Raw genomic sequence first — 27,722 nt, forward strand, 5'->3', positions numbered from 1 at the left:
TTGCTTTTCTTCGACTCATTTTATATACTCAGATACACACAAATAGAATTTCTACCTGTCTAATGATTCTTGGTTTCAAAACATATTCAAATTAATGTGCTGTCCCACAGTACACAATAATGGTCAAAGATGATGGTCCAGAAAGCAGCCAGTTGTGTTGCTGGAGAAGCCAGTCACAGTCCTCTTCTTGCCAGAAACAATCCACTCTGTGGCTACTTCACCTGTGAAAGAACAAAAATCAATTATCACACCTAACACACCAGTCTGGGTCATGGATTGTTCAAGTTATTCCACAGAAAAAAACTACATAAAGGTTAGGTAACATTTTAAAATCACACTGCAAGAGAAGAGTGACTTCAATTTCTTGGACTATCCAGCTATCCATTTAATTCAAATGCAACTGTGGCTTTCCAGAGGAAAGGGCTTCTCCTCTCCTGGGATGGAAATACTGTTTGCAAAGCTAAGAGCTATTTCCTGTGGATATTGTTCTTCTCCTAGGCCCTCATGGAAGGGAGAAGAAGCCCAGTGACCTCAGAATAGTGACTTCAAGCCAAGTGTCCACTCCAGGCCAGGCACTGTGCTAAGTACCCTACTGAGTTCTCACACCATCCCCAGATGTTAGTTGCATTGTTACCCCTATTTTATAGATCAGGAAAGGACATTTCAGAAAAGTTAAAGAGCTTACTCAAGTCACACCCTTGGTAAGGGATTGAACAATGCTCAGAGTCCATGTCTTCCTGACTCCACCAGTGGAAGGAGCACAGACCTCAGAGGCGAACATGCCTGGTTTTCAATCCAGCCATAAACTTCTTATCTGCAAATAAATAAATAAATAAAAGTGGATCTGGTAAAACCTACTTCAGGGTTGTTGTAGTGACTGACCCAGAATCAGGCTCATCGTAGACCTCAAAATATGGGCATGATGGTATTCAGCATGTGGCCGGATGTGACCGACTTAACTCAGCAAAACTGCATGTGCTGCTATGTTACTCTCAGCCATAAGTACAAGTATAAAAAGTACCCCCCACCTCCAGAGGCCAGAGTATCTGTCAACCTGGCAATGGCTCTAGACAGGGTAACTCCATCTAAATGGCAGCTATCAACCTGTATTCTTGCTGCAGTTCTTACTGTCACATCTGCTTAGTAACTGTCCTAAGTGGTGTCATTCTGGGTGGCATACCATATTTGCAGGTATAGGGGATGTTGATTTTTTTTTAACTTCTGGAAAACTCAGCCACGGCAGTGGGCAAATCTGCCACATAACTATGTTAGGACTTAGTTAATGCATCCTGAGTGAATGTGGGATTAATCGCAGGAAGGAAGGAAAGATCCGGCACTTTAGCAGGTGGATGGTGGATTAAGAAGGAAGAGAATGATATCAAAACAACTTTGTATATATGCTCTGACTCTCTTCCAGCCAGCAAAGATGGCCTTTTCTTTTTTTGAAAGAAAAATTATATATATATATATATATATATATATATATATGTGTGTGTGTGTGTGTGTGTGTGTGTGTGTGTAATTTTTTTTTTCCTTTTGGTCCATAAACCCTGGGTCCATAAGGCCCTGGAAGGTTCAGGTTATGCCTTCTGGGAGGCTCTGAACAAATCATGCCTGCTTCCTTCTGCCTCATTTTTTCTCTAGTTAATACAAGATTGGGCTTCCTCCTTCTTCCTGCTGGTTGGGTAATGGAGTCCCTGACATTGTTTTTCTTGCTGCTCTTTCCCAGACTGAGTTTGGAACAAATTTTCTGGTCCTATAGAATCATGACCTAAATTTGGGTGGATAAGAAAGAGGGAAATTCGACCAATGAGCTATTGGACTTTTCTCTAACCAGGGCCAAGGGCTCCTTTCCCTGGTCGTGGGATCAGAGTTTATTTTTGTCTATTGGCATCTCAGGCAGGATTCAAATGATGTAAGAGGAACTCCAGTATAACCAAGCCACTCCAGCCCATCACACTAAATAACAGTTACTCAAGCTTCCCATTCTTGACCTCTCTTTTCAATTTTTTAAATGTTTGTTTTTGAGAGAGAGGGCATGAGCGCAAGCCATGGGAGGGGCAGAGAGAGAGGGAGACACAGAATCCGAAGCAGGCTCCAGGATCAGCTGTCAGCACAGAGCCCAACGCAGGGCTTGAACACACAGACGATGAGATAATGGCCTGAGCTGAAGTTGGACACTTAACCGACTGAGCCACCCAGGTGCTCCTCTTGGCCCCTCTTTTGACAGAGAATCTCCTTACCACCCTCTCCCTTTATGAAGATCCTCCCAAGGGTTTCTAGGAGACTCTGTAGGACCACATCACATGTACTCACATTGAGTCTCTCCCTCCTCCTCCTCCTCCTCCTCCTCCTCCTCCTCCTCCTCCTCTTCCTTCTTCATCTCTGGCTTCCCATAGCCAATGTCCAATGACTTTGAGGTTGCTTTTAGGAGCCTTGCCATTGCCCAAGTTGACAACATCCCTCATGAGGATGCTGATAGCTGTACCAAGGCTGGTCTTCCAGCACTTTCAGCAAATTCCGGATGTCATGAGAAGCAGGAGCAGACTCGGTGAGCCCCCAAGCTCATTCCTTGCACTCCAAATCCCTTCAAGGCTCTTAGAGAAGCAGCCCCTTCTCCTTCTGGTACAAATTCTTCCATTGTTCTGCAAGGGCACAAAGCCCAGTGTCAGGGTGGAATGCTGATGACACACCATACTTTCTGTTGCTCAGTTTCTTCCTCCCCTGTATTCCACACACAAGATAGTAGTACAAACTTCCCCATTCTTCAGCCATAAACAGAAGTGCCTATGATGGTCGACTCATGCAAATGAAGCCTTGGGGGAGGGGCAGGGACCTGGCTCCAACCAAGCCTGGATACCCATTACACAGAATGCAGTAGACTGAGCATCTTCTGATGGGAGATGGGTGTGGGCAGCACTGTCTTTTCCTTTGGGCTGCCAAGCATTTGTTCATGCCTTGTCAAGGAAATTTCTCACCAGCGTGTCATTCTTATATATTTAGTTGGATGGGTAGATAGTAGCATTTATGAAATGTCTACAACAGGGTGGACCCATTCTCACATCAGCCCCAACTTTGTCCTCCTATTTCAATGAATTCCAAACTCTCTCTGCCCCAGCTTCCCCTCCATCATACCACCACACCGTTGGTTATTAACACTCTTGGGGAAACAGCCCTTGCAGTTTATTAGCTATCAGCTGTTGGTGGCCTTCCAGAGGCATTTACATTGCAAGAGGAGACTCTGGAAGTCTACCTCCAAGTTACAAAAGAATGAATCTCTAATGGTGGAAGGTCAAGCATCAGTGACAGACTGGTCAGAACAGGATTTGTGGAAGGTCATCCTGCCCTCTTTAAAATCATTACACTCATTTCATTCTTCCACTCGCCACTAAGTTGTGGCCTGGCCTACAGGCTGCAGAGAAAGCATGGAGTTCCTTGGTGGGGGAAGGGGGAGGGATAAAGCACTGAACTTGAATCAGGAGACAAATTCTAGATCCAATTCTGTCACGAGTTGCTGAAGACTCTGGGTTGGGGAGGTGTCAAGATAGGGACCCCTGAGCAAAAGGAGAGGGTGACTATCCCTGCCCTCACAACCGTTTGTAGTTCTGGTTTCCATCTCGTCCTCTGTAATGTGAGGAGTCTGGACAAGCTGAATTTGTGGGTCACTTTCAACTCTTTCAGCCTATTATTATGAACCTTGTGGCTGGCATTCAGTGTAGAGATGCTGTTCCCAAGAAAAAGTATTTAGGAAAGCTTGTGTTTCAAGGGCTCAGGCACTTGGGCCCTAAGAATAAATACCTAACCCTACCTGTCTTCATAGTTGTTTTTCTTTAGAAAAAAAAAGATAAGTTTTAAATATCACCTTGAGGAGTTTAAATGCTCATGGTCTCCTGGTAGGAATCATTTGTTTTAAAAAATTATGTCCAAGCTAGACTTGCAGAGAAGTTCTGTCTATAGCTAGAAGTTTATGGGGAAACATGTGAGCCAGGGTTATCCAGGCACATGGAAGGGGCAGGCTGGTGAAATGCATCTGTAGACTGGGACTCCAGGCTCTGTGCAAGGCAGCCATAGGCAGCTGCCTGTTCCTCCACCACCTTCCCCATCACACTTCTTACCCTCTGCCCCTGCTATCAGTTTTCTCCGGTTCCATTCAGATGCTTTTAAGTGGCATATAGTGCCTGAAGCATGAATAAAAACATCTGAGGGTCTAACCTGACACTAATATAACATATAAAAACTCTCCACAGCATGTTCAAGAATCAAGAAATCTTTTCTTTTTTTTCCCCTAAGCAAGGATGCCATGAGGTCATGTGCACTCAAAGCTCTTTGAGGGATGGGAAGAACTCTCAAGCTGGTCCTTTCCCCAAGTCCAGTGGGTCTTCAGGGGAGTGACTTAACCTTTCTTGGCAAACAGCAAGTGAAATGCAGGAAAGCCTTCCCAAGAGATGCTAAAGTAGCTGCTTCTTTAGGGGTTATTTTTTTCTCAGCAGAGAAGAGAGTTATCTGAAGAAAATAGTTTAAATTCAGTACTTGGGGCACCTAGGTGGCTCAGTCAGTTAAACATCTGACTCTTGATTTTGGCTCAGGTTATGATCTCATAGTTCGTGAGTTTGAGCCCTGCATTGGGCTCTGTGCTGACAATGCAGGGCCTGCTTGAGATTCTCTCTCTCTTTCCCTCTCTCTGCCCCTCCCCTACTTGCTCTTGCTCTCTCTCTCTCTCTCTCTCTCTCTCTCAAAATCAATAAATAAACTAAAATAATTTTAAAAATTCAGTACTACCTGGAGCCAGGGGACAGGACATGTGGCTTCAAGGGTCCCCTACTAAGTTGTACAATCTAGGATTATAATAAAAGGACTAAAAAATATTAGCCAGGTTCCTAGGGCTCTTCTGAAGACAGGTGATTGAGCGTGGCTACTTCTCAGCCTCCCTCCAATCTTGAGAGTCAGGGAGAAACTGGGCAAAGGCCCATGTGAGTGGAGAGAGGATTAGGCTCCACAGAGGGCCAGGCCCAATCTCGAATAAGAGAAGCTGCCAGAGAAGCACAAACTCACATTAGGAACATGAGCCCCGTTTGGTTTTCTCAAATGTAATTATACAAAGGATAGAAATTTGAGGGGGAAAAATTACTTTAATAACATGAATTTTTAAAAACCTTCCAAATCTTCCTCTGTGGAGAAGGTCCAGACCACTTCCCAGTCAGAATCTGTGCCTTGGCTTGAATTCTGCTGACCCGTGAGGCAGCCCCATATGCCCCTCTCATGCCCACAAGGAGGCTTCCTGAAGCAGCACTTTGTGGATTCACCTGGACTTCTGGTACCTACAGCCTCCTACAGTATTTTTTCCTTTTCCTTCCCAAGGTTGTCAGGGCCCCTTCCTAACTGGTCTTCCCCCTCCATCCAGGAGAGCTGGCAGTTTCCCAAACTGCCAGGTCACTGGGCAGAGTTCTCAGAGGCCCAGGCCATGCTTCCCTCTACTCAGCTGGGCATACACCTGATGTTCTGAGTGATTTAAGCCTGCCATTGTACTGCTTCCAATCAAACAAAGTCACAGAGACTTGTTTACTGCAATCTAGAACATCAGTCGGGGAGAGAATTAGTTTCCCCACCCTCATCCTTCTGAACACTTAATGGGATGGCTTTGAGAAGTAAGAGACAGAAAACATTTAATGGGATGAAGGCAACCCCTAGCCATAGGTCTTCAGGCTTCAGAGACAAAAGCAAGGACTTGGATCAGGATTGAGAGGAGATTGCCAATATGTCCTGCCCATTCCACACTTTAATACAGTGAACGTACACAGGCAGCGCAGCTCATACCTTCTGGATGGGGAGTTGCTTCTATTTAGCCAATTGTCTGTGGAGAGAACAGATACATTCCCTCTTCCTCAACCAGATGCAAACTAATTGAAACTGCCCTGCTCTAAGACAGAAGTATGTGACATTAGCAAAAAGTAGGTCCTTGACTCCCATTCCCATCCCACTTCTTTTGTTCTATTTTTCATGACCTCTAGTGATTTTTTTATATTAAATATAATTCATTGTCAAATTGGTTTCCATACAACACCCAGTGCTCATCCCAACAGGTGCCCTCCTCAATGCCCATCACCTACTTTCCCCTCTCCCCCACCCCCCATCAACCCTCAGTTTGTTCTCAGTATTTAAGAGTCTCTTATGGTTTTCCTCCCTCCCTCTCTGTAACTACCCCCCCTCCCGGCCCCTCCATGGTTCTCTGTTAAGTTTCTCAGGATCCACATATGAGTGAAAACATATGGTATCTGTCTTTCTCTGCCTGACTTATTTCACTTAGAATAATACCTTCCACTTCCATCCACATTGCTACAAATGGCCAGATTTCATTCTTTCTCATTGCCAAGTAGTATTCCATTGTATATATAAACCACATCTTCTTTATCCATTCGTCAGCTGGTGGACATTTAGGCTCTTTCCATAATTTAGCTATTGTTGAGAGTGCTGTTATAAACATTGGGGTACAAGTGCCCCTATGCATCAGTACTCCTGTATCCCTTGGGTAAATTCCTAGCAGTGCTATTGCTGAGTCATAGAGTAGATCTATTTTTAATTTTTTGAGAAACCTCCACACTGTTTTCCAGAGTGGCTGCACCAGTTTGCATTCCCACCAACAGTGCAAGAGGGTTCCCATTTCTCCACATCCTCTCCAGCATCTATAGTCTCCTGATTTGTTCATTTTAGCCACTCTGACCGGGATGACATGGTATCTCAGTGCAGTTTCGATTTGTATTTCCCTGATGAGGAGTGACGTTGAGCATCTTTTCATATGTCTGTTGGCCATCTGGATGTCTTCTTTAGAAAAAAATGTCTATTCATGTCTTCTGGCCATTTCTTCACTGGATTATTTGTTATTTGGGGTGTGGAGTTTGGTGAGTTCTTTATAGTTCTTTATAGGGCTAGTTCTTTGGATACTAGCCCTTTATCCGATATGTCATTTGCAAATATCTTTTCCCATTCTGTCCGTTGCCTTTTAGTTTTGTTGATTGTTTCCTTTGCAGTGCAGAACCTTTTTATCTTGATGGGGTCCCAATAGTTCATTTTTGCTTTTAATTCCCTTGCCTTTGGAGATGTGTCGAGTATGAAATTGCTGTGGCTGAGGTCAAAGAGGTTTTTTCCTGCTTTCTCCTCTAAGGTTTTGATGGTTTCCTGTCTCACATTCGGGTCCTTCATCCATTTTGAGTTTACTTTTGTGAATGGTGTACGAAAGTTGACCTCTAGTGATTTTTATAGAGGGAGCCAGCAAATGATAAACTATTTGAATCTGTTATGTCAGAGATGATTCTTTTTCATATACACAATCAAATCATAATTTTCCTGAGTATACAATTCCAGTTCAATATCTTCCCCACCCTCCCCAGTTGTGTGCATACAATTCCACTGCATTTTTGCTTCTAGCATTTCTAGTGAGAAGTCTGCCATTGCTATCATTCCATTTTAGATTTCATTTCAGATTTTTTTTTCCTCTCTGGAAGAAGAGGTTCTTGAACTCATGATCTCAAGATCAAAAGTCACACACTTTCCTGACTGAGCCAGCCAAGCACCCCACCCACTATTTTCTAAATAGTTTTCCTTTAGCCTTATTATTGTGATGTATCTAGTTACAGGTATTTTCTCATTCAGCGCCTTTGAATCTTGAGACTTCTATGTTATACTGATTATTTTATACCTCCTGGTAAATTTTACTGTATTGTTTCTTTTCTGTTTTCTTCATTCCACTCATCCTATCCTTCTGAAACTTCTTATAGACAGATATTAAAATATCTGAATATGTTCTCCAAATCTCAACTTTTCTTTCCATATTTTTATCTCATGATCTTTTAGGCCACATAAGAGAATTCCTCAGTTTTATCTTCCAGTTCACTAATTTACTCTTCAGTTATGTCCACTCTGATGATCCTGCCCATTTGTGGGTTTTTAAATTTTGTTACGAACATTTTTAGTTTCCAAAGTCTTTGATTTTTTTTTTTACCAATCCAATATCAGTACTTATTCCAATATCTCTAGAGAAGTCTCATTCTGCTTGGACTACTAACATTTCCTTGGGTGTGAACTTTTTTTAACTGCAGTCAGCACCTCTTTTTCATATTATTGTTTTTCTACACATTTTTGGTGAATCCTACATACACGCCCATTTTTGTGTAAAATCCACGTGAAATCCAGAAAATCCATGTTAGCTTGGTCAGAGGCAAAGAATAGGATGTACTATGGGGCAGGTTTTACTTCAACTTTTCCAACATAAGTGAGGGAAGATGCTTGCTGTTGGTACAGTGAGCCAGTAGGGAGTACAAAAGTAGAAATCCTTCTCCTGGGTTATGCTGGCCATCTGGAGCACTAGTTTGCCTCTCTGACCAAAACATCCAAGTGATCTCTATTACTCACCGCTTACCCTGAGGGGGTCAAATGTAGAGGTGTGGAGGGAATCATCTTCCTGGTAACCCCAACTACTTGCCTTGTTATTTACTACAGGCTTCTTTCTGCCCCATATTTGCTATTTTGAGACCAAAACCCCATTTTTTAGGAATCCTACAGCAGCATTTGGAGATGTGGCTTCCTTCATCAGATCTTGACTACTTCCCATTCTTCAGGGATTCCTCAGTTTGTGATCTACCAAAGATATCCTTTCTTGGTTTCTAGCACTGGGTGTATTTTTAAAATATATATCATTTTGGGGCATCTGGGTGGCTCAGTCGGTTAAGTGTCCGACTTCAGCTCAGGTCATGATCTCACAGCTCTGTGAGTTCAAGTCCCACATTGGGCTCTGTGCTGACAGCTCAGAGCCTAGAGCCTGCTTAAGATTCTGTGTCTCTCTGTCTGTCTCTCTGCCCCTCCCCCACTCACTGTCTGTCTCTCTGTCTCTCTCTCAAAAATAAACATTAAAAATTTTTAAAATAAAATATATGTCAGTTCTATGGAAATATTTGTCATTGCATATGGGAATTTGGGATGGAAGGGTGAGATTGTCAATTTTTATTAATTCCTCATCTTAAACAAAAAATACATCATATGTTCTCAATAAAGGGTTATTGGTTGAGTGGATTCTCATGCTTCACTATAAGTTTTATTTGAAAATTTTCTACCTTTGAAAAATTATTGACTAAACAACTGCTTTCAGCATGCCCCTCCCCTCATTTTAAGTGGGTGCAGAATTTGGCATCAGATGGTAGGATCTTATTCAGGGCCTAAAGGCATGGCTTTTCTTGCCTTTTCTTATTATTCCAGATTTTCCAAGGATTGGTAAATTGAAAAAAGACCCTAATGTTTTTCATTAATAACAGATGCCCACATGAACTAATTAACACCCATTGGTGGCTCCTGATATTGAGTGCAACTTTGTAATCTTTAGGGAGTATTAGTAAAATTTGGATTCTAGAGAAGAGGATGGTCCTTGGATAGCTCAAGAAGGAGATAAAACTAGTCTTCTTCTCCTCTGCCATTGAAGTACATGTAGAAGCTCAGGGATACTGTACCATTTTATGTCATCTGAGTGAAAGCCATGGTACAAGTTTCTGTCCTGCAATTCATGCTCACAATCCAGGAGACACAGCCAGCAAATGAGACATGGCTTCCTACAGAATGTGGAAGGGCCCAAGCCAAGGATCTGTAGAATAAATCTCTGCATGGGGTGGCAAGGTAAGTGACATGCCATCACATATAAACTCATGAACAGTTATAATATATCATAAAGATTCTGATTCCATTGGAGAGTTCAGTCTACCCCTTCTGAATAATGTAGCCACTTCCTTACAACTCACCAAAGCCCTGTCATGTCCTCAAGGTCTCACTAAGTTTTATTTCCATGAAAACTTTCCTGTGGCCTCCCAGCCCACAGGGAATCTTTTTTTTTCTTCAAACATTCACAGCATTATGGACAGTGTCACTGACTTTGACATCTCATCTTATAGTTTTGTCCTACTTTTAGCCAAAAGTTACATCCAACAACTGTGATTATGCAGAACACAGGTTAAGGGAAGGAAAAAAATCTCAGAAAAGTAAGGAGAATAGTTATCACATTGTCCATGCAACACTCCAACCAAACCAAAGTTTATTAGCCTTAAGTTGAATATAAAGATAAGCTTGCTCGTTAAACAAAAATAATTCTCTCATTTCTCCAGTCAATCCTCAATTCTAATGGTTACAGCCAGTTAGAAGCTAAACAGCTAGAAGTTGACAAGAAATAACTGCCATTGGTTTGCAAGAAAGAAGCACCAACAACTGGAAAACTTTGGGGGACATTTAAGGAAAGGTCAAGTTAGAAAGAGATGAAATTGTGTTCTGTGAATTCTATTTTATAAGGCAGAAGATATGACCCTTTTAAACACCTCCATCAAAAGTATTTGAATAAAATGTTTCAGAACTTAAAAGTTATAAGAATATCTGCTGCAGGAAAATCCAGGTACAAGGGACACCCCATGTCCCAAGTGGAATAAAGAAAACTCAAACTACTTCCCCCTTCTGTGCTGCAGATGCTTAGCCATTTCTTGGCCGTGTCTCTTGACTTCTCAATTGTAAGATCCAATAGGGCAGGGTAACACCTTCTGTTCATTTCCCTCTCAATGACTGAATACACAGAAGATGCTTATGCATGCTAGTTGAATGAATGAATGAATGAATCCGTGCATGCATGCATGTATCTAAAAAACTGATCCCTTCCTCTAACTTTTATTTTCAGGCCCAATGCCTTTCATTATTCTGGAGAAAGATTAGGAAGTTGGTTTTTAAAAATAATTTTTGAACAACTAGGAAGACTTGTAAATAAACCACTGCAGCCCCACAGTGCTCACCACCCCCTTTCCTTTAGCTTTCTCTTCACTTCCAGTGCTACTATAAGGAAAATTGGTTCTCCTATAATCAGTCACACTCTAGGCTGACACTACTAATATAAATTCTTAAGGAAAAAAAGACACTACAGAATGTTGATTCCCTTAAAAATCTTGCCTGATTTCTCCAAGGCTGGAGCCTTGTGGGCCCAGCCCCTGAGGATCCCTCTTCCCTCCACCATCTGCCAAATGGACAGACTTGAAGCCTAGTCCCTATGGAGCTGCATGCTAGGATACTTGCATCCAGAACCCACAAACAGCCCCAGATGCTTTGTCAGGCAGAAAATGGAAAAAATAGGAGTCTGCTATTAGTGCTCCAGGGAAGTCATCCCTCAATTGGCTATTCTGATTGACCCAGCTGTGGAAGTCTCTGCCGAGAAGGCTTTTGGCAGGGGCCCATTCAGTCTGCCTCACTTCATGACTTCTCTGCACAGCACTGAGCAAAACTCCTGCCCTGAGAGATGGGGGAGGCAGAGAGAGAATATGTGTACTAATGAGGGGCCTCAAGCACCTGTGGACCTTCTATATAAATTCAGACCAACTCATAGATACTTCCTGGTTCATTGTTTATAAATCTGCCAATAGCAAAACCTAATCCAAGTGGAGAATCAGACTTCAAAGAAATGGTCTACCCTCAGGTAGTCCAGCTGCTTTAGTCCTCCATTGCCCCACAGTCCCTCATATCTCTCACTCCACACAGCTGAAAGTCTTCCTTTTTAGAAGCCTCTGGAAAAGCAGCTTCAACCTCTCTCATTCACAAACACCCTGACTCCTAGCAAGAAGTGTTGATGTCTGCCTAACCTACACAGTTCTCACTTGCAGCTGAAGCTCCTTTTAAGGTGCTTGGCTCCTGGTAGGGCCAGAAAATATTTGAGTCTCTGCTCTAGTGTTGTGTTGGTAGAGAAGATAAAGGAATTTTTATTAAAGTCAGTCTTAAGACCAAGTACCCAAATGAGGACTTCCCTCTATAAAATTTCTTAGATTCTTAGTAAAAAACACATTCGTCCTAACCCAAGCCCAACTGCATTTCTTAGCAAATTATCAGAAAGCCAACTTTAAAAGCTCTGACATGGAAAAAGCCATCTAAAAAGAGAATCTAAGGTACATCAGTCTTTGACCCCTCGTCCTCCACGTACATCATACACTTATGGGATGTGGAAGAGAGTGAGCATAACAAACAAGAGTGTTCTGGGGACACCGGGCTCTCCTGGGAGAGGGGGAGCTCAGTAGCTGCCTGCACCTTCCCCTCCCCAGGAATCAGTAGCCCAGCATCCCACTGGGTAGGGTGGTGAGAGAGGAAAGCTTGTCCCACCAGTATGGCTAGAAGGAATAATAAGGCCCCCCAGCTCTTGCAGGACAACAGATAAGGTAGGGGGACGGGGGTGTCTGAAGATTGCTTGCAATCTATCTCCACTTCTATTACAGATCAAAAGTAATGAATACCCCAGTAATTTCTAACAACTCAGGAGATGGTAGGACTCTACCATGCTAAGGGCTGCCAAGCAAGATCAACCCAGATCGTCAGGCAGAAGAAACCCCCAAGGATCCTTTTAGCTAAAAACAGGCAGGTTCACTCATGAACTGATGGGAAGTGACATTCTGAAATGCCTGGAAACTGATTTTGAAACAAAAGCTAAAACCAGTTTCATGGCAAAGGTCAGTCCTTGCTTGACAGTCCCTGGGGGCAAATGTCCACAATTCACCCAGCTAACCAGAAAAGGAAACCATGTATTTCCTCCAGGACTTTGCACCTCTGCTCTCAGATTTCCCTTATCCCCCACCACCAATGCCATCTTTCATGACCACTGCTGCTGCAGTACCTCAGAGACAGCCCAGGACCCTCCATGGCCACTAAGTTTGATTTGCACAAAGTAAGATGAAGACCCAGTTTACTCATCACTACATTTCCCTTCTCTCAGAAGCCAGGCAGTCAGCAATATGTGATGAAAGTCATCGATAGGTTAATTCTACAGGCACCCTTTGCGGGGACCCTGCCCTCAGGGAGCTTACAATCTGATGGGCTGACAGCACCTGCTCCCAGGAGGAACAGAAAAATAAACAAAAATGAACATGTTATAAGCAAATCAATAATGAGAATAAGAGCTTGAATACCACCTGGATAGAGTTCCATGTTTAAGTTTGTTCATTCAGCAAATGTTTACTAACAGCTTGGTGTGCCTAAGGTACTACATAGGTACCAGGGATATAAAGATAAGTAAGACATGATCCCTACCCTGGAGGAGACGCCTTGCAAAGGGAGGAGTGCTTGAGAAGATAATTGTAAGACAATGAAGGGCAGTCCTTGACAGGAGCTTGAAATTACTGCTTTGGAAACATCTAGGCCCAGCAGCTAGTCTTGGTGTGCTCAGGAGAAACTTCCGGCAAGGAACCCTAACGATTATGACAAGTTATTCAAGCAAAGAGAGGAAGGTGCTGAGGCAGGCGCAGGGCTACAGACAGTGTAAGCTGGATGGAGAGGTGAGAAGGAAGTGCAGCATCTTCCAGGGAGGACGGCAGCTCAGGGGCACAGGATCAGAGGGCATTGTGTGTAAAGCTGACAGGCAAGAGGCAGAGATGGGGAATAAATGTGCTGCATGCCTATAATGAGCAAGGAATTTTCTAGAGTTGAAAAGACAAGTATACATTACTTCATTTTATCCCCACAGCATCCTCTGAGGTAGGCACATTATCATCACTATACACATAAGAATGTGGAGGCTCATAGAGGTTAAGTAACTTACTCAAAGTCACATAGCCAAAATACTGCCAGTATTTGAACACAAGTCTACCCGAGTTATCCTGAGTCTATCCAAGTCTGAATACTAGTCATGCTCATATTACCACAAGATGTGAAGGGCCTTGGACACCCCGCTAAGGAGTTTGGACTTTATCCTGAAGGCATCGGGGAAGCCCTGAAGAATTTCAGGTAGGGGGATGCCATGAACAGATTCGCATTTTTAGAAGTTCATTCTGGCAGCTGTGTGGAGAATGAATGGGACAGTGTCTGCACACCAAGACAGAAGGAGCAGGCAGAGAGGCTGCTCATAAATCCCAGCAAGAGACTATGGGTGTCTGGAGGACGGTTGTGGCAGTAGAGGTGAAGAAGATGAACTCCACGTGGAGTAAGAAGGTAGAATCAGCTAAACTTGGTGATGGAGTGGGAAAGGGTAGAAAGGAGAATGAGCCATCAAAAGTAAGCAGGTGGAGCAGAGGAAACACCCACTGGGATTGGTCAGAGCTGGCTCTCACATAATGGTTAATTTGGCCAGTTGGGTGATTGGAGATAATATTTATCATGATAGGGAGAAAAGGAGAAGAGCAGGTTGGAGGGGTGAGGGAAGGAATCCTGTTTGGGGAGAGCAAGAGGAGATGCCCCTCCAGGCAGTGGCTGCCCCATCTGGTCCTCAGGAAGGACACCTGGCTGGGCTTCCATCCAGTGGGTGGTCATCAGCATCACAATCACATTTGAACTCTTGATGAGAATCTGCCCACCCAAGGAGAAGGTGATGATTGAGAGCTGCAGAGAGTAGGCATAGAACTCTGCAAAACCCTAATCTCTAGGTGGGATGAACAGAAGGAGAGGATCTCAGGAAGAAGAGTGAAAAAGACCAGCTAGAGAGAAAGAAGGAAACCCAGGAAGAGCTAAGGCAGGAGAGCATCTCTGGGGTGGAGCTATCAATGGCATTCCACTGCAGAAGCTTGAGTCTGGGAGGCCCGAGAAGCAGTGTCCATTAGGCTTACAATCCAGAGGTCAGCAGCAATTCCAGCTGAAGGAGTTGTATACAGCAATCATGGAAGCGTGGTCTGTGAAAGCAGATCATGAGGGTTGAGAAGTGAATGGGAAGGGGAAGCCTTAGAGACAATAAATGCAGACAACACTTTCAAGAACACTTACTGTAAAAAGAAACAGTAACGGGCCGTGGTTTCATAGTGACCCAGGGTTGGGTGAGGGCTTGTCTTTTTTATTAAAAGAGCCAGGAGCACATTTAAATGCTAATGGGAGAGAGATTAGGAAAAGCCTAGGGCTGTGAGAGGAGCATCCAAGGAAGAAGCTCACTGAGGGTCGAGAGAAAGGATGGAACTCATTGCTGTGGGCAAGTATTAGCTTTACTCCAAAGAGCAGGTTATCATTGTTATGGGAGGAGAAGCTACCAGGAAGAGTGGGCCAGAGGGGCCAGAGAGTGGGATCTTCCCTCATAATGAAACTTCATTTTGACCTTGAAGGTACAAGGTGAGGTTGCTGGGAGTTGAGGTGGGTACAGATGAGTTAGTAGGAAAGAAACCTAGAGTGACAGGTAGAGGCTTGTGACAGCTTTTGTGGGCCTGCACATGAAGCTGACCAGGGTCCAGGGAAGGGCTCTGGGCAGGCAGTGGCACCAGGGGCTAAGTGCAGATCAGAAATCCTGTGCCAGCCTAAATGCAGGAGGCTGTGTGACCTTTGGTAGCTGTGCTCCGCCTCAGCTAGGAGCAAAGTAGGCATCCAGCTGGACAGAGTCAAGGTCAGCTCCTCCCCAGCGGCTGACAGGAGCAGACAATGAGGCCAAGGAGTGGAAGCAGCACAGGTGTGGTTGGCACAATGTGTCACAGAGAAGCAAGTGATGGCATGAGGGGACTTCTTGGGGGTCTTGAGAGGAAATGGAAAGGCTAAGTCCTGGATGCAGTGAGGCCTCGAGGTCACAAGGCCGACAACCACAAGGACCAGAGCTGGGATGGAAGAGATCGCAGCATATCAGCATTAAGAGGTAGAGCAGTTCTGGGTAACGAAGATGAAGAGGGTGATTTTGACTGGAGTGACAGACATTGGCAATTGTAATAGCCTTGTCTCCACCAGAACATAAACACGCAACAGTCACATTCAGTAAGGCGTCACTGCTGGAGCTGTTCTGGAAACTTAGTGCCTTTCCTGCCTAGAACCTCCCTTTCCCACCACCTCTGTGTGCATTACATCTAGAAGAGCCTGAAAGGCAATGAGCTGGCACATGTTGGGACTCCAAGAGCTGCTGCATCTTTGACATGGGTGAGGGGTAGACACGAAGGAGAGGCTTCCTGGCCTCCTGTGGTCAGAGGCCACCCTCCCAGCACAGCATTCTCTGCCTCCCACCTCAGGGCCTCCTGTTCTTGGCTCCAGATGCCTCATGGCTCTTGGGCTTTTGCCCCCAACCTGCCCCACAGACTTGTTCTCTGACTAAGCCTTCATTTACCCCGTGAAGATTTTGGCACCACTGGTGGCGTTCCCCTCATATTGGATCCTGATGTTCTCCAGATGTTTTCCAAAGGCTGGCTTCTGGACACAATCCCCACCTGCTATATTTGTAGCCTAACCCTGTTGGAACTGGTACCTGAGTCCCAGCACGGCAGCCTTGCTAACCCCCTGGGAGGTGAAGGCGAGACAAGCAGCTGGCATGTGGATTTGTCCGTTGATTTCCCAATGGGCCTGTGCACCTGTGTCCACATGTGGCAAATGGCCTGCTCGTACCCTCCAGGCCCTTTGAGCTGGCCCTAATACTCCCAGCTCTTGGACACTTGAGCATCCAGTGTCAGACCCTGTGCTAGGAAGTATATAGTCACTTGGACTTTCCGAAGAACTTTGACGTGAGCATTATCCTAACCTTACAGTTGAGGAAAGGGAGGCTCAGAGAAGTTAAGTAACTTGCCCCATTGTGTCACAGCTTGCCAAGTGGCAAAGCCAGGATTCAGAGCCAGGCCTTTGTTCTACCAAAGCCTGAACCTCAACCTTCTCTGACTCAACCTCCCCTTGAAGGGCTGATGTCAAATTCATGTTTTCATTTACACCCATTCATTCATTTATCAAACATTTGAGCACTTACTAATCTCCAAATACTACCTTAAGATTTAGAAACGATAGGTTTAGCATATAAAAGGCAAAGGTTCAGGGCGCCTGGGTGGCTCAGTCAGTTAAGCATCTGACTTCGGCTTAGGTCACGATCTCATGGTTTGTGGGTTCGAGCCCTTCGTCAGGCTCTGTGTTAACAGCTCAGAGCCTGGAGCCTGCTTCAGATGCTTTGTCTCCCTCTCTCTCCCCTTCTCCTCTCACATTCCGTCTTTCAAAATTGAATAAACATTAAAAAAATAAATAAAAGGCAAATGTTCGGATGAGCTAAGGTGTCAATAACCAGGGGCACAGTGAAGTCCATTTCTTAGGGCAACCTGCAGACCACCTCCTGTAGCCAGAAAGAGCTCTGCAAACCTTTCCAGTCACTCTTTCCTATTCCCGTTCACAGAACCAAAAACAAAGGAAGAGAGTAGGAATGAGGCAGTACCTTCCAAGCCTACCACTCTCTGCAACCTGATGGGGAGATCTGACTTGGAAAACAGTGCTGTGGGTTATTGGTGTCTCTCCCACACACACCTAGAGGCCTTTGGAATCTTTTCAAAGCACCCGCCCTCCCAAGTGCTTCATAGTCTTTATTGCCGGGACAAAAGTTCAGACAGGCCAAGTCTTCAGATACCTGCTACTCCCCCATTCAAACCCTCACCCCCTCCACCCACCACCCCCCCACTCCATGTGCACACACACACACACACACACACACACACACACATGCCCTACCACCAACAGTCTCCTTCGACACAGGAGAAAATGCATAATGTTACCCCAGCTATTGCTTATGGGACCAGGGACAGGCATCAGACTTAAGGGCAGCCTGTTTATTGGCCAGTGGCCCAGGAGGTGGCCTAGCATGAAAGTGGCTACTAACATGGGCCTAATTGAATTCTCTAGAGAAGTTTGAAGGTGAGAGAAAAGGCAGTAGGGTGTGTGACTAGAAGCTAAAAGACACAGAGAGAAGCCACAAGTAAGCAGAAGCCATGAAGAAGCAGAAACCACATGCTGTAGGCACAGAGCATCAGAGTCAGTAGAAGCAGAGACAGAGGAGTAGAGAGCCAAGTACCAGGATGGAGGGATTTTACCTCGTTGTAGAGAGTATGAGATTATCAGACCCCTGCAGCTGCCTGAGGTCCAGAATCCTGTTCTGAGCTCCTAGAAGCCAATCTGTCCTGTTTATGGAATCCTAAGGCTTTGAGGCCTCCCAATTTCCAGAAATATCCTTACAATAAATCCCCATTACTGAAAGTAACCTGAGAGGGTCTCTGTGCCCCCTGGGAGAGTCTGACTAATAGGCAGGCTCTTTAAACCTATACGGATTCACGGGAAGGGATGGGGGAGGGCTGGGAGCATAGGTGAGTCACCACACAGAGACTCTTGGTGGTTTTTTTTGTCACTCCAACCTGCCCTTCTCATTCCTGCCAAAAGCACAGCCAATTGCACAGCCTAGATTTGGCTCTCTATCCAGTCTTGAACAGCGCAATCGCCAAAACGCTCCCCAGGTACTACCATCACTGCCACTTGCTTTTCCATGAAGAAACCTTTGTTCCATCTGACCCCCTCACACACAAGCAACTTGGTTCTAGTCTCCCATTACTCAAGACATGGGTCACCAACCCCTGGACTCCACTAAGTGTGGTCCCAATGGAAAGCCACTAATTTACAGCAGGGCATCTTCCCTTTAAATGTATCTTTTCTAGTAGCAGGTTTGAACTTAGGCCTTTAAAAACTCCTAAATGCTTACTTTCAAGAGCAGGTGCCATGTCCCAAAGCTTGTGGCAAGTTGGAAGCTTGGGGTCCTTGAAGGGGCCCGAGAATGGAAATAGCAATTTAGAGCTAAGGAGCTCATCCAAATTTGCCAGGTTCACGTTTAGCTGAAGGAGGGCTTCTGTTCTCCTCTCCCTCTGCCCCTGAGGCTCCCTCTTAAACCACCTGTGGACACAGCTGTCCACCAAAAGCAGTGGCTTGTAATGGTGCATAGTTCCTATGATCTGAAACCATTCTGAGATGGGTGCTCACTTCACACCTACCCCATTTCCTCCACCTAGAAAACTATAGTGGGTACTTCTACACTGGCAATGGCTTCCTGGCCATACAATGGAGGCAGGGCTCACATGTATCTCCCACACACTGAGAAAGAGAACCACAGAGAGCCGCTGAAAGGGGACAGATTTCTCTCCTCAGTGGCGCTCCGCCCTGACCACAGCCCTCTGCCATGAGCCCTCTTTCCCTCCACCGTAGCTTGCTTAGTGCTGCCCTTGGCCCCCTGAGTAAGAGGCACATCAAATATTTTGGGAAAATCAAAAAAGTTAGTATAATTGGTGCAGTCACCATGACATCCCAGATGCCCAGGAGACTGGATGATTTGAAACACTCTAACTGACCCGCTCTCTGGGGTTATTGAGATATGTGGGCATGTTTGCCTTTCCATAGATACAGTGGCATCTCATTCTCTGGTTTCTATGGGAGATGAGCCATTCCACATGCATTATCTTTCTAGCTAACTGAAATTTGACACCAGAGGTTTTAAGATTTCTTTAAAAGGTTGGCAAAATGAATTTTTTTCCAAATTACGTGAGATCCACTCCTCTGTCTTTTTAAACTAAGAGTTTTGAAGATAATGTGACCTTTTCGTGGTGACTTGCTTGGGAGTCATTAGTATGAATGCCCACTGTTGCCCTGAGAGGTGCTCCGTCCAGAGTTCAGGGACCTTGGTCCTCTTTATATCCTTCAGCACCTTGGCCAGCAGGGGTGTCCGGACGCATGTGTGGGATCACATGGAAGAGAACCCAGAGGTTATGAATCAAGACGTGGGCAGAGTTTGCAGCTCTTGATGGCCCTGCTTTGGGAGTCAACTTCTCCTTAGTGCCTTGCCATATCTTCACCCTCTTTCTTTTTTAACATTTTTGAGATATAGTTGACATATCATAAAATTTACCCTTTTATTAAAGTGGTTTTAGTAAATTCACAAAGCTGTGCAACCATCATCTCTAATTCCAAACATTTCTTCACCCCCAAAAGGGAATCCCATACCCATCAATTGTCACAGTCCCCCCTTCCCCGCCCCCTGGCAACCACTAATCTACCTTCTGTCTCTCTGGATTTGCCCATTCTGGAAACTTCCCTAGAAATGGAATCATACACTCTGTGGTCCTTGGCATCTGGATTCTTTCATTTAGCATAATGTCTTCAAGGCCCATCCATGTGCCAGGACTTGCTACTCTCCTTGCTCCTGCTTCTGAGCATTCCCTTCGCCTTCTCCCTTCTGTGAGCATGGTAACACAGCTCGTTAGGATATGTGCAAAACAGAGTAAATAGAAAAACTGTAAGTATTTGCACACTTTTATTTCAGGTGCTCAGAAGTGTTGCTTGCTTGCTTGCTTTCAATTTCCCAGCGATGTTCTCAATGGCCAAGGTTTCTGGATTTGTACCTCCCAGATAAGAAAAGGGTCAAGAATCATTCACTTCATTCTCATTGTGCTTCACGTTTTTACAAATCCTTTTATACCTCTTTTCTATTTTAAGTCTCTCAGCAGTACTGAAGAATTAGTTCATACAAGAAAGAGAAAAGTGGCCCCCAACATTTAAGAATGGGCCTGATATTCACAACTAGGCTTCAATTTATTAGGAGTTAGCCATGGTGTTCTGTTGGACATAATAATCGCACAGAGCACGAACATCAGACACAGTCTCACTCTGACTCCAAGGGAGACAAAAAACAAGACTACTTCATAATCGTGTCTAAGGCCAGACGAAAAATCAGGCTGCTGTGCAAATCACAGAATATCAAGCACCTGGACAATACAAGTGACTACTGCTTCTTCACCAACCACAGCTTGAGCCTGGCTCCATTCTTCTCATCTTCCAGATAAGAACTAAGATATACAATCATAGCATTACACCTGCTTACTGACAATAGCCAACTCAGAGAAAGGCCTCACTTTCCTAAACACTCCTGAAAATCACCAGACACAAGCCAAAACCCCATAAGTGTTTTCTAACATTCTCTTAATTGGTGTGCATTCTTCCTTCTTGCGACATCAATGAACCCAACTTTGTTCAATCAGAGGTACGTTCTTGGTGGTTTTTAACTGGAGAATATTGGCAGAAATGAAGTTTCTACTGAGACACAGCAGAAACACTCATTTCCTCAAACCAAGTGACCCCTGCCTCTTTTATGGTATTCACATCTGAAACCTCTTGACTCTCTGCCTGTTTGGGAAATTATGCAGACCCTAGCAAGGAGGTAAGCTCAGAATTCCAGTGTTTCCTTGAGGCTTTTCTACTTTGAGCTTATTTTGTTTTCCTAGAAATTTGATGCTGACGGACTTCTCTATTATCTGGTCATCTTTGGACTGTTCCCTGGTGAAATTGTTGAGTAGCCTTCTAACAGCTGCTCCAATGTCTGTCTAATGTTGTTTGTCTTTAGGTGGAGAAGTTGATAGGAAGAGCAGAGATGAGGGCCAAGAAGTCCATCCTTGAGCTGGTCTCCATGGCAGAGGAATTCAGGAGATCTCTTTGGATTAGAACCCTTTGGGACAGGCTTTACCCAAGGTCACCATTTCAAAAAGGCTTCTTCCCCAATTGGGTCATTGTGTTCTTCCAAGAAACTGCTCTCATTAATGTCTCTTCTGCCTAGAAGCTAGAGGACTTTTGGCTGGCCCCTGATTGGTGATAATCAGCTTTTGGCCTTTGACAAAGCTCCAAGACACAAAGTCTCCTTACAGTCTATTCCACTTCTCTTGGGGTCTTCTTTATCTAAAATGGCACTTTTCTGGGCCAAACACCCACTGCTTTATTATTCTTGAACATGTTAAGGCATCTCCTTATTTCTCTAACACAATATAAGAGAAAATTTGGAATTGCAGTGGCTACTTGAGGGAATTTTGACATGAACCAGATGGTACAGATATAGTACAAAAAGTGAAGAAACCCTCATGAAGATCTTGTCATGTCTAAAAGAGAGATCATTTTGTTTAATATAAGAGACACAGGATTTCTCCTTTGTTTCCATACTTCAGGGATTATTAAGTGCTGGCTTTTTATCATACAGTTTGATAAAATGTCAAGGGCCCAAGCTATTGTCTAAAACAGTATAATGTCACTCTCTTTCAAGTGTATATGTCAAAACCCATTTTTCTACAGCTAACCTTTTTACCTTTCCTTGCAGAAAGAATCTCATTAGTCTTGTAGTGATAATTTCATACTTATTGGAAGCTAGCTCCCTCTGATTTTGTTTCTGTCCTTCTATATTCCCACCCTTTGGAAATTATAAAGATAGCTGATCAAAAGCATCATTCAGTTGTGTGTGTGTGTGTGTGTGTGTGTGTGTGTGTGTGTTCTAGCACTGTCTAGAATCCAGATAAACAGTCAAAAATGTCTACATAGGAAGTTGTTCAATTGTGTCCCTTTTTGTCAACACTAGAAAGCATATTTAGATAATAGTCTGTCTCTTACTCTCTCTCTCTCTCTCTCTTTTTACCACATTTGTGAGATAATAAGAGAAGGTTTTAGCTCCAAGATAGAGAGTCCTGGGCTTGATTCACAGTTCTTAAAAAAATTGACCATATACAAATATGTCAGTATGATGTTTTGCTTTGAATAAGGCCTTGGTTCAAGTTCATACTTCCCAAGTTTCTACATTGGTTTTATGATGTAGGTAAGTTATGCTGTTTCCATAACTTATTTAAAAATAAAAATATATACACATACATATAAAATTATATTCAACTAAAAAGAATCAGGATAATGGTTCATTTGGGAGGTGTTTATGTAAAAGACATTGAGGTTCTGGCTCATCTGCTTCCTACTGTATTTTGACTCCTCTCCTTTCTTTGCTCCCTTACAATCCACCTGTTTTTGACTCTCTGAGGTCTTCTGCCACTTCAGAAGAAATGAAACTCTTGTGGTTTTCTCCAACCTTAACTACTGCTCTGAATTTAGATGATTTTTTACAAATTTAACTCCTTTTTAAACATTTAAGGTGTTTAAATGTTTAACACCTAAGGTGTTCCCTTTGGGGGGAAAAGGGATTCCCTTTTGGGGGTGAAGAAATGTTTGGAATTAGAGATGATGGTTGCATAGCTTTGTGAATTTACTTCTACCTAAGGTAGAAGAATATTTATTCTTCTATGTGTATCTTCTCGTTCTTAAGTTTCTCTTACATAATCCAGACTTGATTCTATAAAAAACTGAACCTTACTCCATTTCAAGAAGATGCTTGTGCTGAGGTTATTACAATCTTATCGGCAAAACTTAGCCCATTGAAAATGGAAACTACTATCAGGGCTCTTTTAGCTACAAGAGTCAATCTGTTCTTGCTTTGCAGGAACTATTTGAATCCACTCAAGGAATCTGCCCAAATTGAGGGACAAATACCTGGCTCACTACTGTTATGCTAAATGATGCTTATTCTCCCACTCCCAGTCTTTGACCCTCTAGGGGATTACTTCTCACATGGACATTGGGTTTACACCCACCTGAAAAACACTAACTTAACCTATGTATCCAGGATAGCTGTTAGAGACTTTCAAATGCTTCAAATCACTACCATCCCCCCATTGGATCACATTCCCCTGAGAAGTATACTCAGAAACCTCCAAAACAGGCAAGCACAGAGTACAACATGCATACTCTGAGAGCTACAGTTCCCCCAGCAGGATATTCATGCAGCAGAGACAGATAGTCCAAACTTGTCTCTGGCCATAAACAGACACCATAAATGAAGCAGATTCTCCTCTAGAAATCCAGCAGATCAGTGCAAACTTCATTAGCCAGAGTTGATCATTGTGTGGATAATCATATGGCCCTAAAGTTTGTCTCAGGTAGTCAAAGAGAAATTTATATTGCAGTAAAAATGTCTTGCTATCCTATTGTCAATACTATAGGAAAAGCAGGGCAGTATGTGACTAAGTAAAAGAGAAAGCCACCTGGCTCTCTAAAACAGACCCAGATGGATTTTAAGTACATGTTTTCATTGTCTGAGTTTTATAATCTGGGCTCTGTAAGACCTGTCACAAGGAACAAATCAGCCTTTTGTTTGTAATGATTGCCTGTGTGGCAGTTAACTGATATATTATGCCCAGGGTCTTTGGTGCTACTGTGCAGGAATTATCAAGTCACAGGAGCCAGTAATTCACCTTGCAACAAAAGAAAGAGGAGAAGACCAACCCTTAGTCCAACTACACACTACACTCTCTGGACACCCTCTTGATCCTAATCAGTATAAATTCAGTAAAGAGCAAAATCTGGACGTCAAAGATAAATGTCCTATAGCTTGAGTCTGTCTCCATTGCCAAAAGGAAGAATCTTTGGCTGGAGGTCATTGATGCATTAATCTATCTTTTTTTTTTTTTTTTTTCAAAAGGAAACAGAGGCTCATGGAGGTTAAGTGACTTGCCCAAGTTCACACCGCTAACCTATAGCAAGGGCATAACTTGAACTCTGGTTGTAAGACCTGGCCAGGAATCTGAGTACATCCTATTGAGTTGCCTCCCTCGGTACCAATGAGAGAGAAGGAAAACTGGGGGATCATCAGACTTGCCATGCCGGAGCTACCAGCAGCTTTCCTTAGTCCCACAGAATCTCAGAGCTCAAGGAACTTTAGATACCATCCAGTCTAACTTCTCAGTGTATAGATAAGGGGACTCAGGCCCAGAGGAGAAAAGTGACTTGTTCAAGGTCACACAGCAAATTAGTGGCAATATCCAGACGTCATCCAAGATCACCAGAGCTTGGTGCACTGAAACACCTTTCCATTCATCAGTGGCAGGTGCATTCATCCTTCCTGGTTGCTGGAGGATGTTATCATGTTCTGCTTCAGTGCCCTTCCTCCTAGAAAGAAATATCTCCAGACTGAGGTGGCCACTTCCTCTCTTTCAGCCATGTGGAATTTCTCTTATAATTTTAATTAGAAACAAGGTCATCTACATTTCTTAAGTGACTGAGTCTATCTTGAAAGAATTCAACTCTCCTGTGTACGTGTGCACTGTTCTTCATGCCAAATGGAGAATGAGAAGCAGTGCATATACCCTTAACAGGAGGGCAAGCTACAAGCGCTGCCCCTTTGGAAACTTCTCAAGGCATCTTTCAACCCACCCATGCAATTATCTTCTAAGTTCATTCTCAAAATGGAGATTCCAAATTTCAGGATCTATTTATATCCAGATGACAGTGCTACTTCCCAGCTGAAAAAAAACAAACTTTGGTAACTCCCTATGTCTTCAAAATAAAGTCACAAATCCTTAACCCATTATCCTAGGCCACCCGCTGTCTAGTTTAGCTCTACCTCTAGAGCTCACGCCCACTATTTCCTCTGCAGACACTTAGTCTCCCTTCAGCAGATCAGATATACTACAAAGAACTGTTCCTCTTTCTGAATCCCAAATCTGTTCTCTCTCTCAGCAAATCAAATACACGTACCAGCGTAAACGTCTTTTCTTCCCTAAAGGTAGGGTCCCTAGTTTATTTTTGTCCTCCTTACTCAGCAGAGAGAGCCTCGCATATATCTTAATATTGAGTAAATGAATGAGTTATGCTTGAAAAAATTATACTTATCCTCCCCCTCTGTGCCTGGGAAGAATCAACTACTACTGAAAACAGATAATGTCTTTAGGTTTTCTCAACAGAATATAAACATAAAGCTCAAATGAGAAAGCAAGCTGAAGGGAGTGTGACATTGCTTTATTGGTAGGATCTTTTCTCTCTGAAAGTACACTGAAGAATAAGAAACACATTACACCAGGGGTTGAGATGGTATCTACTATCTTTGTGGTTTGTGTGCACTTTTAAACCAGGATTCATGGCTGGGGAAACAAAAGAACCTCTCTGCCTGTATAATTTTGTTCCTTTCCTTTATTGCTTTAAATAGGCAAGATGTGGTTTGCATTCCTTCCACCACTAATGTTGTTTGCTTTCTGTTCCTGAACAAAAATAACTTGCCGTTCATATTGCTCTCAGAGGTTGTTAAAGATCCCCTCCCCCTTATGCATTCCACTCATTTGTAACCAAGGTCTTGAGTGTTGCTAACAGAGGCTCCCTCGGCCCCATATCTTCTGTGATAAAGCAGCAAGTGGTGGGTCTAATTCTATTAAACACTGGATAATATCAGTATCCTTTAACCTTACTAGGAGAGCCCTGAAGCTGGAAGGATTATGTTGTATATACAGTTGCTCTAGGCAAGGATGTGTCCCAACATCCCAGGAGTATAAATATCATCACCATCACCACTGTAAGGTGATGACAGCTTTTTACAGTTTACATATCTTTTTCCTGGTTATTCTTCCTCCTAATCATTAAAAGCATCTTGCAAGATAGGTGTTACTCTCTAGAGCACAGCCAAAAATGCTAAGTGGCCTGCTCTGGAGCACACAGCTTGGCAGGGCCAACATTAAAAAAGGCAATGCCTTTTCCTCTAAGCTGCAGCAAACCTCCACTAGAGTTTTATGAAAGTCTAGCTTCTTGGCAATATGTAGAAAAAGCAACTATAACCTTCCTTGATATTCTAACCTAGCTAACAACCTTTTCAGTCTAGAGAAAATCTTCTAAAAGTCCAAGACAGGAACACATGCTGCATACCTGCACTTGTAAACATTCACCCCTCAACTATCACCTTCACTCTGAAGCCAGAAACTAGAAATTCTCAGAGTAGCATTTCAGTCATTAAGGCTCACTTTCAGGGCAAGTCAGGATTTGGGTTCATGCCTCCCTCCTCCCAGATGTCTCTGATTTTACAAAAATCACACCCTGAATCTTAGGGCCATCTGCTAATTCCACTCTTTCTATATGCACTCCAGGGATTTCTACCACTCAGCACCTCCAGTAAGGAGGGTGATCCCTCAACGTGTGTGGCAGTTAATGCTTGCCATGCCTCTTCCATCTGCCTGCAGTTATGTCACAAGATCTCAGAAAAGGACTAGCCAGGTCTAACAAAGACATTTCTGTGACTTCACAAACTGGCTTTTATCCATTCAACCCAAAATTAAAGTGTTTTTTGATATTGGTTACAGTCAGGGGCTGCTGGCCCTCCTCAAGCACTTTCATTCCTTTGCATACCCTCAACCTGGCTTCCCTCTACCCCTGCCAGCAGCTTTTCATAGGAGCAATCATGACACTTTTCCTGAACCACATAAGGAGATTCCTAATGAGAATAAATGAATGACCCAACTTGTCTCTCTGTCTGAAACTTGGCCTGCACGTGAGGGACTTCCTGCTTTAAGAGAAGAGAGAGACTATCTCAGAAGAAAGAGGAAATTGTGTCCACTAAGGAAGAAGTTCTCTCCAGTGAGGTCAGGGCAGGGCTGTTGGCAGCTTCCGTTAATTCCGTTGGGGCAGGCAAGTGGTGATTGGCAGTTAGTTCTGAGGTTGATCTGAGGATGCTGGGATGGATTTTTAAGTGCACAGTTGGCCCTTATGTCATGAGCCTAGCTTAAGTGCCCAAGGAAATGGAATAGCAGGGAGAAGGGATATTCGCAAATAATGCCAAAACCTCTTGTTAGTCTTTGGCTTCCATATCCTTCCCCAAAACTTTAGCTCAGGTGCTAAGCAGCCCAACATCTCCCCCGTTCCTTCATGGAAGAGGTTCCTGCTGGCAAACCAGTAGCTGAAATGTTGGCAAGATAGAGGGTTGTAAAATTTACCCTAGATAATCTACAAAAAGCTTTGTTGGAGTTAGGTTATGCATCTCTGAATCTGAGTTAGGTTTGTTGGGTCAGTGACCTTGCTCACTAATTGGCTCAAGAATTGACAGAGGAGGTATCTAATAAATGCCTGTTGGATGGATGGATAAACAGCTAAATTATCTTTATCTGAGCCTGAAAATTGCCTTTACCATCACAGAGGTAAAGCCCCAGCTGCTTCAGGCCAACACCTGTTGGAAGAATTCCAGTCGGTCAGCCCTAGGAAAGTGGGCAAGAAGTCCCCAACAAGGCTAACACAGAGGATTTCCATCCTCCTTTTCTTGCCCTCACTTCCACTGTGGTGCTAAAAAATCCCATCAAGGCTAGTCATCAAAATAGCATCAGCAGGATACAAAA

General features: G+C 43.8%; 1 long non-coding RNA gene across 2 annotated transcripts; it reads right to left on the reverse strand.

Annotated features, from left to right (window-relative positions):
• On the reverse strand, positions 1-27,032 carry LOC131520166 (uncharacterized). Of its 2 annotated transcripts, XR_009265959.1 has the most exons (3): positions 17,775-27,032; positions 686-814; positions 1-221 (listed from the first exon to the last, which is right to left on the reverse strand). It is a non-coding gene; the product is annotated as an uncharacterized LOC131520166 (long non-coding RNA). The 2 variants fall into 2 exon arrangements; XR_009265958.1 differs by lacking the exon at positions 17,775-27,032 and having other exon boundaries at positions 686-2,322.
• Between the last annotated feature and the right edge of the window lie 690 nt (positions 27,033-27,722).

The sequence above is a fragment of the Neofelis nebulosa genome, chromosome 8 (assembly GCF_028018385.1).
Source record: "Neofelis nebulosa isolate mNeoNeb1 chromosome 8, mNeoNeb1.pri, whole genome shotgun sequence".
Taxonomy (NCBI): domain Eukaryota; kingdom Metazoa; phylum Chordata; class Mammalia; order Carnivora; family Felidae; genus Neofelis; species Neofelis nebulosa.